A 15471-nucleotide genomic window follows, 5' to 3' on the forward strand; every position below is an offset into this window, starting at 1 on the left:
ATTGGTACAAAGCATCCTTGGTTAAAGTACTAGCGGCAGAAAAAAAAATCATTTGCTGTTCAGGCAAATCTAAGTTATCAAATTCTGTATCTACCTTCATCTCCCAATCAATGTATGCATGAGGGTCAAATTTTCCCTCAAAGGAAGGTAATGCAGAACTGATTATAGCAAGAACATCATCTTGTATCTCAGGTGGATTACCTCTCAAATGTTGTCGTAGACGCAAACTTCCATGATGCATGCTGCCAGCTCACACGTCTCTCACCGATCCTGTCATGGTTAGTGGACAACAGAAAATTACACAAGAAATGGCCTGCCAACTAAAGAACAGGTGGCAGCATACTACATTTTCACTCAAACTTGTGCAGGCAAGTTCTTACACGTTCTTACCACATTTGCAAAAGGTGTTGGTAGCTAGCAAGAACAGCACAAATGGTCACACAAGCATAACCCTATGATGTAGTAGATAATTTGTGGAGCTATAGGTGGTTGCAAGGAAAATGAATCAAGGTATAGCTAGAACCACGTTAGTCAATGCAAGTTGAATAAGCGTTCATTGATGGTCCTATGCTAGTCCTAGGGCTAAATCATGCTAGAGACGTGAGCTTGAATACAAGCATTGTCACACACCAAACAGCAAATGAGTGCAACGAAACAACAGCTTTACTCTTTTTCTTTCTTTCTTTCTTTCTTTTTCTTCAGAAGCCTAAACTCTTCTGTTTAGTACTGCAACAACTAAAATAAGGGGATTGCTGCATACAGTCCTTTGAAATCAGGTTGACATCTCTAGTTTCAGGCAGCAGATCGCAAATCTCCAGCGCTATTGCGAAGCGCACAAAAGGAATTTTAGGACGAGGTCAGATCTGTTGGAGGGATCACAAGATGAGCTTTCCAGATTGTATTTAAACTCTTGAATTGGACATCAAACACAAAATATATGGCTATTTTCTTCTGATGCTTAATTGGGGAAGATGGATTCGTGGTGGCAAAATGGCAGCGAAAATATGAATGGATCTGGTGGATTTCGTGGTGACTAAAAATGTGATCAAAACTCAAAACTCTAAAAGATTAACCACTAGGAACCAGCAACTAGTCCATACAATGTAACTGAAAACTCAACAAACAAAGAACTACGCAGAATAGCAAAGGCTCAAACTAGTTGTTGGGATTTTTGGATGTAACCTGTTTTTGGGATTTCTAGACTGTAGGTAATGTAAAGTATGGGTAGAAACTCTTACTGAAAACCTTGCTCTAATTACCACACAAATGGAATCCGCTAGGATTCGTTCCCGATCTTTCGGTGAGAGGGGATGGATAACTCGATTGGTGGATGGACACGACGTTCACGGTCCGACTATAGCCTTCCAAGGATGCTGCATCTTAGCAATCGACACACCACCTCCAATGGCTGCCGTGATCTTGTGGAGCGCAACACTCGGTGACTAGGGCACTCATCCTGCAAGTAATCGAAGAACAAGCAAGAACAAGTAGAATAAGCAACTCAATTGCAAATATGGAGATAATAACCAATCTGAAATCACAAAGGTGGGGTTCTGAATCGAGTAGAATGGATGGTCTAACCGACACACGCGTCTTCAAGCAAGTAGCAATGGCTAAACTTTCAAGAAAACAAAACCCAACTGCTTCCTGCTGGCTGCTGGTAGTTTATATAGGTGGAAGGCAGCTAGGAGGGTGCTGGGGTCGAAACCCTAACTTAAAAAGGCCCCCTAGTGGGTTGGACGAGATACAAGGGACTCAACCCACAACTACAAGTCTGATCATTGTTTTGTCGATTCTGAAAAGCTCCGGTGGAATTTCGGAATGAGGTTAGATCCATATATGAAAGTAGATTTCAAGACCTTTCCAACAAGTACTCATAGGCCTCAAATAACCCCAGGAGTGATCAGGTATGGCCATCTCAATCTGGTGGGGCCTAGAGGCCGAACTAACGGTCTAAACTGTCATGGTCCAAACTGAATGCCTGGTGGTCCGAACTAATTATCTGAATTGGCTGCCTGGAGGTCCAAACTCACATTCTTGTTGCTGTTGCTCTCCCTCCAATGTGGTTGATGTCCCAAGTTCCTAATAATTGAGTTGTTGTGCTAGATCTCGAATCAATGGTCCTCGCTGAGCACAAGGCATGGTTGTATCAATGGTAGTGATGTCCTCATCATTTCTTCAACCATTTCAATTTCAAGAGTAGCATAGAACTGACGAATAATAGTTTCATTCCAATCACATCTATGCTGAAAGAAATTAGTAAGCCCCATGTTTTCAAATCTATCAATCAAGTCACTCATGACAGGCTGACTCCCAATATAGCCTAGGTCTATGGTTTGATGTTTAAACACAATTTTCTTAACCATATGACCAAAGAATGGATTTTGTTGTACCTTAGTGTGGAAGAAGAGAACATTTTTACCTCTGGCAAGATTGTACTGATTTTCTGATCTCGCATTTGAGTATTCTTCAGCTGTCCAATTTCTGCCAGGAAAATTGAGAGCATTCATATCCAATAATTCATCCCCATCACTTCCATCATCTTCTTCCATAGTAGAATCATCTCCCCCACCACCAACAGAGGATTCAGCGGCTAACTCACTAGGGTTAGGACTGTAATCATCATCATTTGGGTCATCATCACTCTTTCTTTATCTCTTTGAAGCACCAATCTTCTTAATTTTTGATGTAACACTATTGAAGATCTTTCTGGGAGGCCTAAGATTAGCAATAAGCATAACCAACATCAACATAAGTATTCAATAGCAATTAACCATAAGAGCTAGTTGTTCTGCACCAGACAGTAAGGGGCGAACCGTCCACCAGGGAGGGGCAGACCGTCCGTCGGTCACTATGCAGGAGCAAACAGCACAGTAAACTGCCTCAAATTGATCCATCCAATCTTGAGTTCTAACCAAAATCAACCACCCAAACTTTAGCCATAGCATCTCCTCATCATGAGCAACAAGTTCCACCAACTGATTTTATGAATCCATGGCCCAAAAATAGATCACACCCTCAAACCCTAAGCATCTCCATTGATGAAATCCAAGAACATGAGATGGGGAATCAATGAAATACAAAGAGGACATGATGGAGAAACTCGCGGAGTGTCCGGGGATGCGCTCGGACCGTCCGAGAACCACGCCAAATGCCCTCCCCCAATGGAGGTTCCTTTCCACGTGCAAGGGAGAAAGAGAGAGCTTTTAGAGTTGTGGACGGTTTGGTAGGGAGAAAAGAGATGTGGGAAAAGATAAGCCATGGTTGATTCGGCCCCACACAGATTCCGCACGTGCGGACCATCCGATCGCCTCAGGCGGACCGTCCACCAGTCAGGAGTTCGACACAGTCAGAATAGCCAAGTTTTCTGGTTGATTTCTTCTTTCACCTGCAGACCGTCCGCCTCTCGATATTTCTACCCAAACTGATCTGTGACTCCTCTATTTGTTTTAGCCAACTGCCTGCGAACCATCCGCCTCTTACCCACGGACAGTCCGCCCTGTACTGTCCAGACTGTACATAATTCCAGTGATATTTCTTAAAGTTGAATTTGAATCAGGGATCATTGCTCAAAAACAACTTCAAAACTTCCCACAAAAGCATGATAGAAATCAAAGGAGTACCAAAAACATGCTGAATCAAGAAAATTCGAGAAAACAAGTAAGATCAAGGTTAGATCAAAAATAGCTCAAAAATGCACCAAAAATGCTAGAAAGCCATGCTTAAGAATGCACAAAAGAGTCAAACAACACATGTACCAGATTTCAAGCCACATTTGAGAAGCCAATGATATTTAGCTCATTTCTCAACTTGCAAAAACCGATTCCCATCCAATGGCTTGGTGAATATATCTGCCAATTGATCATCGATGCCAACACCATCAATCTTGATATCACCCTTTCACATGATCTCTAAGAAAATGATGTTGAATATCAATATGCTTGGTTCTTGAATGTTGAACCGGATTAGTTGCAATTTTCACAGCACTTTTATTATCACATAATAAGAGAATTTCCTCAAATTTCACAATAAAGTCAAGAAGTGTTTGCTTCATCCATAATAATTGAGCACAACAACTTCCGGCTAAAATATATTCCGGTTCGGCGATTGTGAGAGCAACTGAACTTGTTTCTTTGAAGACCAAGAAACAAGCGATCTTTCAAGAAATTGACAACCACTGGAAGTGCCTTTTCTATCAACTTTGCAACCGGCATAATCCAAATCCGAATAACCAACCAAATCAAAATAAGCACCCTTGGGAAACCATAAGCCAATATTTGGAGTGAATTTCAAATATCTTAAGATACGCTTGACAATGGTCAAATGAGATTCTCTAGGGGCAGCTTGAAATCTTGCACACATGCACACACTAAACATGATATCAGGCCTAGATATGGTTAGATAAAGTAAACTATCAATCATGGACCTATAGAGTTTTAGGTGTAGCGGTTTACCTCCCTCATCAAGATCAAGATGTCAGTTTGTAGCCATAGGTGTCTTGATAGGTTTGGCATCTTCCATGCCGAATTTCTTCAATAAATCCTTCAAATGTTTAGATTGGCATACAAAAGTGCCTTCCTTAAGTTGCTTGATTTGAAGTCCAAGAAAGAAACTCAATTCACCAATCATGGATATCTCAAATTCCCTAGACATCATCTCACCAAACTCCTCATAAAAACTTTGATTAGCAGTACCAAAGATAATATCATCAACATAAATTTGAAAAATAAACAAGTCTTTTCCAAAGATTTAGTGAACATAAATTTTGAAGCCTTTAGAAATGAGAAAGTCTCTAAGTCTCTTATACCAAGCCCGAGGAACTTGCTTAAGACCATAGAGAGCTTTGAGAGTTTATAAACATGATTTGGCTTCTTTAGATCCTCAAAACCGAGGGGTTGTTCAACATACACTAGTTCACTAATTCTACCATTTAAGAAAGCACTTTTGACATCCATTTGATAAAGTTTTATGTTATGTGAGAATGCATAAGCTAGCAAGATTCTTATTGCTTCAAGTCTAGCTGCGGGAGCAAAAGTTTCACCGAAATCCAAACCTTCGACTTGAGTGAAGCCTTGTGCAACCATTCTTGCCTTGTTCCTCACAACAACTCCACCTTCATTTTGCTTGTTTCTAAAGACCCATTTTGTACTGATAACATTATAATTCTTGGGCCTTGGCACTAATTCCCAAACTTCATTCCGGGTGAAATTGTTTCATTCTTTATGCATGGCATTCACCCAATCCGGATCTCTTAGTGCTTCATCTACAAGGTTAGGCTCAAGAGAAGATACAAAAAAATAAAGTTCACAAAATGAAGCAACACGAGATCGAGTTTGATCACCCTTACTAATATCACCCATGATCTGATCCACCGGGTGATCTTTTGCAATGGCATGATGAATTCTTGAAACAACATGCTTTTTAGTTGATGTAGATGGTGAAGTAAAAGAGTCCGGTTGTTTTTGAACTTGAAAATTATTATCATGACTTTCTTGCTCAATTGATTGATCTTGATCATTGGAAGTTGAGATAGAAAGATTCACCCAAATAGAAGTAGATGGACCATCTTCTTCCTCATCTTCTTCTCTTGGTCTAATATCCCTAATTGACATATTCTGGACTCCATTTCTCAAACCATCATTTCTCACATCATCTAAATTTTCTTGCTCTTCATGTGACCCATTGGTTTCATCAAACTCAACATCACATGTTTTTTCAATGGCACCAATAGATTTGTTATAAACCCGATATGCCTTGCTACAAGATGAATACCCAAGAAGAAATCCTTCATCACACTTGCTTTGAAATTTTGATAACCGAGTACCCTTCTTGAGAATATAGTATTTGCAACCAAAAACCTGAAAATATGAGATATTTGGCTTTCTTCTAATCAACAGCTCATATGGAGTTTTGTTGAAGAATCTATGACAATAAAGGCTATTTGAAGCATGACAAGCTATCTTTATTGCCTCAGCCCAAAAACTATTTGAGACATTATATTTCGAGAGAGCATTGATCTTACCATATCAATCAAACTCCTATTGTTTCTTTCAACAAGACCATTTTGCTCTGGTGTATACTTGGATGAAAACTCATGCTTCATTCCCTTCTCATCACATAATTCTTCAACTCTTGTGTTTCCAAACTCAATTCCATTATCAGTTCTTACTTTCTTCACTTTAAGGTCAAATTTATTTTCAGCCTTTGTCAAGAATTTCTTGAAAATAACATATGTGTCGGCTTTATCATGAAGATAAAAAATCCAATTGTGAGTAGTCATCCACTATCACAAGGCAATAACAATTTCTTCCAATGCTTCTATATGTAGTTGGACCAAATAAATCCATATGCAATAATTCCAATGGTTTTGATGTTGACATAACACTTTTGGAGGGATGTGAGCTAGCAACTTATTTTCCGGCTTGACAGGCACTACATAATTTATCATTCTCAAACTTTACATCTTTCAACCCAACTACTAAATCATGTTTCAAGAGCTGGTTGAGTTGTCCCATACCAACATGAGCAAGCCTTCTATGCCATAACCAACCCATAGATGATTTTGAGAATAAGCAAGTAATCAAGTTGGCATTGCTAGAAGAGAAATCCACAAGATATAGGCTCTCATGTCTAAAACCTTTGAATTTACAATCATTTCCATTCAAACTAGTAACTTAAACACCATCACTAGTAAAAGTGCACTTGTAACCATGATCACAAAGTGGAGCAACCGATAAAAGACCGAAATTGAGAGAATCAACTAGCAACACATTTGAGAGTGAGTGATCATTTGAGATAGCAATATTACCCAATCCTTTCATTTCACACTTGCTATTATCACCAAAAGTGATATTTTGTAACCAATAGCTTCATCATCAAGTGAGGAAAATATATTTGAATCACCGGTCATATGTTGGGTGCACCCACTATCAAGCACCCAATGTCTTCCTCCGGTCTTGTAATTTACATATAAAAGGAAATGAGCACTTTTAGGTACCCAAACTTTCTTGGGTCCTTAAATGTTAGTAACCAAGACTTTAGCCACCCAAAAGACATTCTTTTTATAACCATCTGTAGGTATCCCAATAATTTTTGCACAAATATTACAACTAGAATTTTTTATAAGAACATAACTAGAGCCAAAGGATATAGCTTTGTTGTTTGTGCAGTTTTTCTCATCATGGCCAACTTTCTTGCAATTTTCACAAATGGGCCGGCCATCACTCTTCACAAAAGTGTTCTTTGTTGGAACAAAGGCTTTCTTCCCTTTCTTGGGAATATACCCAAAGCCTTGTCAGTTCAAGGTGAATTTTTTATTTGTCCAACAATGGTTAAATTTAGCTCTCCTATCATAGTATTTTCTCAAATCATCTATCAAGCATACAACCCCTTTCTTCAACAATTCATTCTCCACAAGAGGATTCATCACTCAAGCAAGATAAATTACTATAGTTACAAGATGGATTAGTGACAATAGAAGCACAATATTTTTCACAAATTAAGTCACAACCAACACCCACACTCAATTTTGCCTTGTTTTCATGAGCAAGTAAGGTGTTATGAGCTTTCTCAAGCTTCTCATGAGTTTCTTTTAGATTCTCATGAGAGGTCTTTAGCTCCTCATAGGATGCTTGAAGAGAATGAAATTTCAACTTCAAATCCCTCAACTTTACCTTTTCTTTACTCATGAACTCATCGGCATCATTGAGCATGTCAACAAGATCATCATAAGTAAGTTCTTCAAGTTCACCATCTTGTAATACCTTTGCACCACCTTTTTCCATAAGACAATATGGTGTGGAGAAGAGTGAAAGAGCCTCCTTGATAGCAATTCCGGCAACTCCCTAGGATGGCTTGTCATCATCATCATCATCGGAGCTTGCATTAGAATCCCACTCAACATAATATGCTTGGCCATTTCTCTTCTTCTTGAGAAATTTTTTCTTCTTCTTATCATCTTCTTTCTTTTCTTTCTTGTTCTTGTCATCTTTCTTGTTTGGACAATTGATGATAATATGACCTAATTCACCATATTCAAAATATTTCTTATCACCAAAAGGATTCTTCTTTGATGATTGCCCTTTCTTGCTATAGTTCTTCTTCTTCATGAATCTTCTAAATCTTCTAAAAAAAGAGCCATTTCTTCATCCAACTCATCCTCATTGCAATCATCATCACTAACATCTTTTGAACCTTGTGCCTTGAAAGCCACATTCTTTTTCTTCTCATTATTAGCTGCACCATGAACTTCATCTTATGACTTCTTGAACATATCATGTGCGAGTACCTCTTCTAAAATTTCAGTGGGAGTATAGCCTTCAAGTTTGACCTCACAAGCAAAGTCACAATGGTGTCATATCTCTCCGGAACGGACCTAAGAAATTTATGAGAGAAATCCACATCGGGCACCTCAAAACCAAGACCCTTTAGCTCATTGACAATGTCATTCAACTGGTTGAACATCTCGGGCACACTCTCATCCTTCTTCATAGCAAATTCACTAAATTTTCCCTTGAGCATATACATCTTTGCTTCTTTCACTGTTGATGTACCCTCATGAATTTCTATAAGTTTCTTCTATATTTCATTTGCGGTCTTGAGATTCTTGACCCATTTGAACTCACTCATATCAAGAGCACTATATAAAACATTCATCGCTTGATCATTGAGTAATTCATTTTCTTCATCATGAGTGGTCAAGTTTTTATCATCTAGAATAACAAATCCATCATTCATAATTGTCCATATCTTTCTACTCATAGCCTTGAGATGAACTGTCATTCTAGTCTTCCAATAATCATAATTATTCTCATCAAAGAACGGTGGCTTCCCAACATAAATACCATTATCACTAGTCATTATCCTTACCCCGAGATGATTAAATCCTTGCTAAAATGGAGTCCTCACCTTTGATACCACTTGTAGGATTAAAGATACCGACTAGAGGGGGGTGAATAGGCGGTTTTAACTAAAAACACAAACACTAAGCAATTTTAATTAGTAACACAAGTGAGCTCCTATTTCTACCAACTTCTATCACTAGTGGAGTTTTGCAACCTAGGGTGATAAGTAGCAATTCAAACTCTAGTAAGGTAAAGTGCTCAAAGTAAATTGCAAGAATGAAATGAGCAGAGAAATAACCGAGCACGAGACAAGAATTTTTCCCATGGTGTCGATGACTTGCCGGTCACCCCTAATCCACTTTGAGGTCAACCCAAAGCTTTCAACCGCTCCTCTATAAAGAACCACTCTTGATCTTGAACCGGCTTGAATCAATGAGCCTCTCCAAACCTTGATTCCACTAGAGTTGATCTTCACGGCTCCGGCGAGGTGAGCACAAGGATCTCTCACAAACCAAACCAAGGCGCCTTCACAACCTTCTTGAAGGGCTCAACGGTTTCACCTTCTCCAAGCCGTCTAGGGAGCGGCAACTCCCAAGAGTAACAATTCGATGACGCTTGCTTGAAGACTCTCTAGTGCCACAAAGCTCAAACTCTTGATGCAATGCACTAGGATGCTCTCACACTCACAAGGATGCAATCTCTAAGAAATGAGTGAGAGAGAGAGAGAGAGGAAGGAGATAGCTGGCTCTAGTATGTCAAGAAAGCTTTCAAACGTGCCAAGAGAGCTCACCCACGGCCGGCATGAGGTATATAAAGCCACTCCCTTGAAATCCAACCATTACACTCAAAACCCGTTGAAACAGAGTTTTTGCGGACTGTCCACCTCACAAGAATCGGACCGTCCGCTATTCAAGCCCAACGGCTAGAAGTTCAATAAATGCGTGTCAGAGTCGACCGTTATAGCCCTAGCGGACTGTCCGCCTCACAACCTGAGGACTATCCGCAGTTCAAACACCTCGAGCACCCAGAACTTCAAATGTTCTGTCTGGTTCCTGGAATTAGTTGGCGAACTGTCCACACCCCCTGGACGGACCGTTCGTCATTCAACTTTCTGGCACACCCAGAACCACAATGTTTCTGACTAGAACTTCTGTTAGTCAGCGGACTGTCCGTCCCCTAAGGCTGGACTGTCCGCCCTACCCTTTTGACACACCGTGGCTGACCGATTCATTCAGTCAACCAACGAAGACAATCACCGAATCAGTCGGTAGCCCTGGAACAAACTTTTGTTAGGTGGCGGACCGTCTGCTCCCCCTAGGCAGACCATCCGTCGTTATCTTTTTAGCTCCACTCAAAAAACAAGTTTTCTGTCCTTGATTTTAGAAAGACATGCGGACTGTTCGCCACTCTAGGCCGGACTGTCTGCCACAATAAGTTAGCACGTTTTTTAAATCAAGTTGCCATTTTCAAACGAAGTTAGCCCTCATGCATGCAATGCAAGTGTTTGAGCAAAATAGCACTATAGAACCGTTAAGCAAATGCAGATTGACCCCTCTTGATAGTACGGCTATCTATTCTATTAATCCGGTTATTTCTCATCCACTAAGCACCTTGTGACGGGCAAAAATAGAAAATCTCTATCATATACCTTTGCCTTGAGCATATCCTCTTACATCAACTTCAAATGTCATCATGACATCAATGTATGCTCATTATCTCCTGTACCAACCTATACTCATTTCTTCTCAAGAAATTGTTAGTCCACAGATATTATCATTAATTATCAAAACTCAAATTAAGGGCCTAGATACTTTCAGCTACCCTCAGTTCGCTAATACCAAATAACTAATTGGATTATCTAAAAAGTTTATCTCTTGCTAAATCTAATGGCTAGGGATTGGAGTGGGTAGCCTCGGAAAGGGACAAGGGCGGGTATCAGACACCACCGGCACTATTCCTATGAGTTTCTTAAATGTAGTGGGATACAAAGGACAAATAGCGTTATCACTACCTACCGTTACTACATCAAAAATCAACATAGAAGACACCTAAATTATAGTTAAAAAAACCACATCACTAATATAAGAATAGTGACGGCACTAATGTCTTTGTCTAAGCACATGAGCCGATATACTACAACTCTCACTGAGACACGTCACTAAAAATATCTGATAAGTCAGTAGTGACAGGTCTAATTAAGATACGTCAATAATGTGAGCAGTTTACATCTATAAGCAAGCAGAATAGAAATTGTGTGGACAATCCGGACCTAGGCCGCCACGGCCTTTCACCCAGCCCAAAACAGGCCCTCGTGGACATAAAACCCGACAGCTAACCCTAGCCTCCCTCCGTGCAGCACACCTTCCTTCTTCCTTCTAGCGCCGCCACCTCTCTTCGCCCTAGCGCCGCCGCATCTCCACACCCAAGCACAGCCGGTGAGAGAGAGGAATGGAAGGGAGCACCGCCACTACCCAGCACCGCCACCCCACCCTCCTCCCCAAATCGCCGCCTCCTCCCGGCCTTCTCCTCCAGATCTTCACGCGCGGCGCTGCGTAAGAGCGGGCACGCCGCATTCTCCATCGCTAGCACGCCGCCGCCCGACCTCGTCTCCTTGCTGACTGTAGAGAGAGAGGGGGGGAGGGAGGGAGGGAGAGGGAGAGAGAGAGAGAGGGGAGAAGCAAGAGGGGATGGAGCAAAGAGAACAGGAGGCCTCCGTCGGCGGCATGTTCTGCAGCTTTCGCGCAGATCTGGCGGACCGACGACCCGGCGTCTCCGGCCGCGCTGCGTCAGGCCTCCCCAGAACTCGCGGCCCTCCGCTTGAGGTCGGCCCCACTGGCGGCTAGTTCTTGGTTCTTCTATCTGCTGGCCGGCAGCTGTTCTTGCCTCCCTGTCAACAGCTGACCGAGGTATACTCGCCTGTTCCCTCCTTTTGCTCTCCCCTTCCACTGTTTTATATGCTCTGCTAATGCTAGTGAAGTGCTCTCTCTCTGCTCTGCTAAGTTCCTTGTTAGAAAAACATTTTAGCTCAAGATGTGTTTCCTGTTGTGTTGCCATTTACTGTTTCAATTCATTTTTGAAATCTGAGAAGAATTGCACCAATTCATTCCTACTGAACTTGCAAAAACAATGAATTGGTATCTGAGGGAACATATGTGTCCGAGAATGCTGCAATGGTCTTGATCATGTGCTGAGATTCGTTCGATTTGGTTGTTCATGTGCTGAGATTTGAGATACTAGGGCGTGCTCAGGATATGGATCTGTTTGTAGAGGAGTTACTGTTTTGGATCGAAATTAGGGTAAGCACCCCTTTCATTTGGGGGTAAATGTAGTGTTAAAAGTATGCTACTGAACTTGTTTTCTTGGTTTCACAGACTTTGAACGTGATCTCTCTTTTTTTTCTTGTAGTCAACACTGCTCATGTGCTTATATGTCATGCTGAAGGTTTTTCTCAAACCAGATTGGTAAGATGTCTTAGATATTCAAGGCAGCAAATAATAGCTCAAACAGAGGCAATGGTTCATGCTGACATGTTGAGATTCCAGCCATAGGTATGGCTAGTGTCCCCTTTGTTAATGCTACTGTTTTAAAGCACATTTCCTCTAACCTCAACTGTATGAGTAAAGCACATTTCATCTTAGGACCACTGTCGATGCACGTACCTTCACAGGATTTATTATTTTCCCTTTTATTTTTTGTCAACTGTGCTAAGCTGCAAGAACATGATAAAACCGTTTTTGCAGAACCATCCAATCTAGAGGTTGGCTCCTATCTTTTGTTTCTCTCTATTTTGTGCTCTGATGATCTAATGTCTTTCTAATTGCAAGAGCTTATCTGGGTTAGAGACCTTGCTTGTGTGTTGGTAGGTATAAAATGCATGGCCTCTTGGTTACAATTCATACTTGCGATGAAATGTTTGATATTTTGTTTTTTTGTTGGTTCACTACACAGGTGACGTATTTTGATTTTTCTTTTGGCTGGTACACTACACAGGTGCCAGATTCTTTCATAGTGATGAGTTATATGTTATATCCTAGCTAAATCTTTGAATTGTTTCAAAACAAGAAGCTTTACAGTTCAACGGTATGTATTTTCTAATCATTTGTTTTGAAAACTTCATCTTAATGACCTTGTCCTGTACAACAACCATGCAACTCGCATAAGATATGTGTTGGGTATCACTATATTGTAAAATTGAAGAATTTTCACATCAATATCTTCTTTTTTTTTTCTTCCCTTCATTTTATCTCATTTTCTCAGGTGAGATATGTTAATATTGTTATCAGCAGGTAATGGGTGTTTCTCTTACCCAAACACACAGGACTTTGAAGTGCACTCAAGCTTCTAGTTGACAGTTTGACATATCAATAAGTCTGATAACTATGAAGTTTCATGTTTACAGTGCATATACTTGTACCGTCCACACCATGATATGATATTATTCAGATACTATTGATAATAAATGCTACTTCACTGTTGCCAATGGGTCTAGAGGATAGAGTTTCTAACTATGCTGCAAGTTCTTTTTTTTTGCTTAATGTTTCAAAATCTTGATTGCTCTATCACTTTCCGTTGCTCTTTGTGGATGCAACGTTGTTTTGGGCTACTTCCTTTTAGGTTCATTCAGTATAGATGTCGGCTGCTTCTTATTTTTGTTATCCAATAGATTCAGCATAAGATGGAGTGCTTCTATTGAGCATCTCAATTATGGTTTACACTGGAGTCTAAGAGTTGCATCTTTGCAGGTCTATCTTATTGGAGTCAGCGATGCAATCTGACCTGGAATAGAATGGAACTCGCAAGCTTTCCACCTGCCAGAGTCCTATGATAGGAGGAGATGTTGCCCCCATGACCTCTTCTTATTTTGTATTTGGGTTTAACCGAACATTTGCTCAGTCCGAATTCTGAACCTCTTTCCTTGACTGCTTGCTTGGTGGATTCAATTCTGTGATGTAACAATTTTTGTACATATAAATAGAGGAAGGTACTGTGATGTATACGTGACATTTCGTGTCCTTTTTTCTTTTCTTTTTTGTTTTTCATTTTCAATATCAGAGACGGGGATATTGGAGAGACATCACTGAGATCAGATAAAAACACGTCACGTTTTGGTGAAACCTGTCACTGATGAGGGTCATCAGTGACGCGTATTTAGCTATCCGCGTCACTAATTAGTCTCATTAGCGATCGTGATTCTCGCGTCACTAATGTCTTTGAGATCAGTGATGAAAATGTAGTGATGCGAGGATTTACTATCACTAATTAGCTTTTAGAGCCGTCACTAATTACCCATTTCTGGCATAGTGCGTCTAACCACCGCAGTTCTGTGAAGAAGGAACACATCTAAACGATTGTCAAGTCTATGCACCACACTTAAACTGTACTGTCACTAATTCTACCAGGATCCTTGGTAAAGTCAACTACAACAGATAAATAGAACGAGCTATCTACCATAAATAAGGAACTAGGATATCAAGATAGCAAGTAAAACAAGACTTTAAAGTAAAATAATTAAACAAATGAGTGATCGACAAAATGAAACTTGGTTCCTATGGGACGCAAAGTTGGAGATAAGCCGCTCCTTGAACTCTTCCTAATTCCTAAGCTAGTAGAGCATGACTCTTGTTCTTCTCTATACAAGTGCTCTAAGGCTATCTCCAGCGATATCCTCTAAATTCCATCCCCTATTTCCATCCTCCATATCAACTTCATTCTCTATACCAATTTTTACTCCAACAACATCCTCTATTAACATCCTCTATACCCCACAATCTCAATTTTCTATCCTATCTTCCAACTGCTCTTTCCCCAACCCCCAACCGCCGTGCCTCCCGCGCCCCTCCGCCCCGCCCCTCCTCCTCCGCCCCGCCACCCCCTCCTCCGCCGCCGCCCGCCGCCCCCTCCCCTCCGCGCCCCTCCTCCTCCGCGCCTCCCCTGCCGCCCCTCCTCCTCCGCGCCCGGCGCCCCTCCCCCTCCGCGCCCGCCGCCCCCTCCCCCTCCGCGCCCCTCCGCGCCCGCCGCCCCCTCCCCCTTCGCGCCCCTCCTCCTCCGCGCCCGCCGCCCCTCCCCCTCCGCCCCCTCCTCCTCCGCGCCCCTCCTCCTCCGCCCCCCTCCGCGCCCGGCGCCCCCTCCCCCTCCGCCCTCCGCCCTCCGCCTCCGCGCCTCCCTCCGCCTCCGCGCCTCCCTCCTCCGCCTCCGCCGCCCTTCCGCCTCTCTCCTCCGCCTCCCTCCTCCGCCTCCGCCCGCCCCTCCTCGGCCCCTCCTCCCCCCCTCCTCCGCCCGCCCCGCCTCCTCCGCCCGCCCCTCCTCCTCCGCCGCCCCCCTCCTCCTCCGCCCGCCCATCCTCCTCCGCCGCCCGCCGCCCCCTCCCCCTCCGCGCCCCTCCGCGCCCGCCGCCCCCTCCCCCTCCGCGCCCCTCCTCCTCCGCGCCCGCCGCCCCCTCCCCCTCCGCCCCCTCCTCCTCCGCGCCCCTCCTCCTCCGCCCCCCTCCGCGCCCGCCGTCCCCTGCCGCTCCACTCCCCTCCTCCTCCGCGCCTCCCCTGCCGCCCCTCCTCCCCCGCGCCCCTCCCTCCTCCGCCTCGCCCCTGCCGCGCCGCGCCTGCCGTCCCGCGCCCCTCCGCCCCGGCGCCCT

At 42.8% G+C, this 15471-nt stretch overlaps 1 long non-coding RNA gene across 1 annotated transcript; it reads left to right on the plus strand.

The window, feature by feature from the left end:
- The first annotated feature begins 11119 nt into the window (after positions 1-11119).
- LOC112896003 lies at positions 11120-13917 on the plus strand. Its single transcript, XR_003229313.1, has 2 exons — positions 11120-11749; positions 12249-13917. It is a non-coding gene; the product is annotated as an uncharacterized LOC112896003 (long non-coding RNA).
- Positions 13918-15471: the final 1554 nt, after the last annotated feature.

Source organism: Panicum hallii, chromosome 5, assembly GCF_002211085.1.
Source record: "Panicum hallii strain FIL2 chromosome 5, PHallii_v3.1, whole genome shotgun sequence".
Taxonomy (NCBI): Eukaryota; Viridiplantae; Streptophyta; class Magnoliopsida; order Poales; family Poaceae; genus Panicum; species Panicum hallii.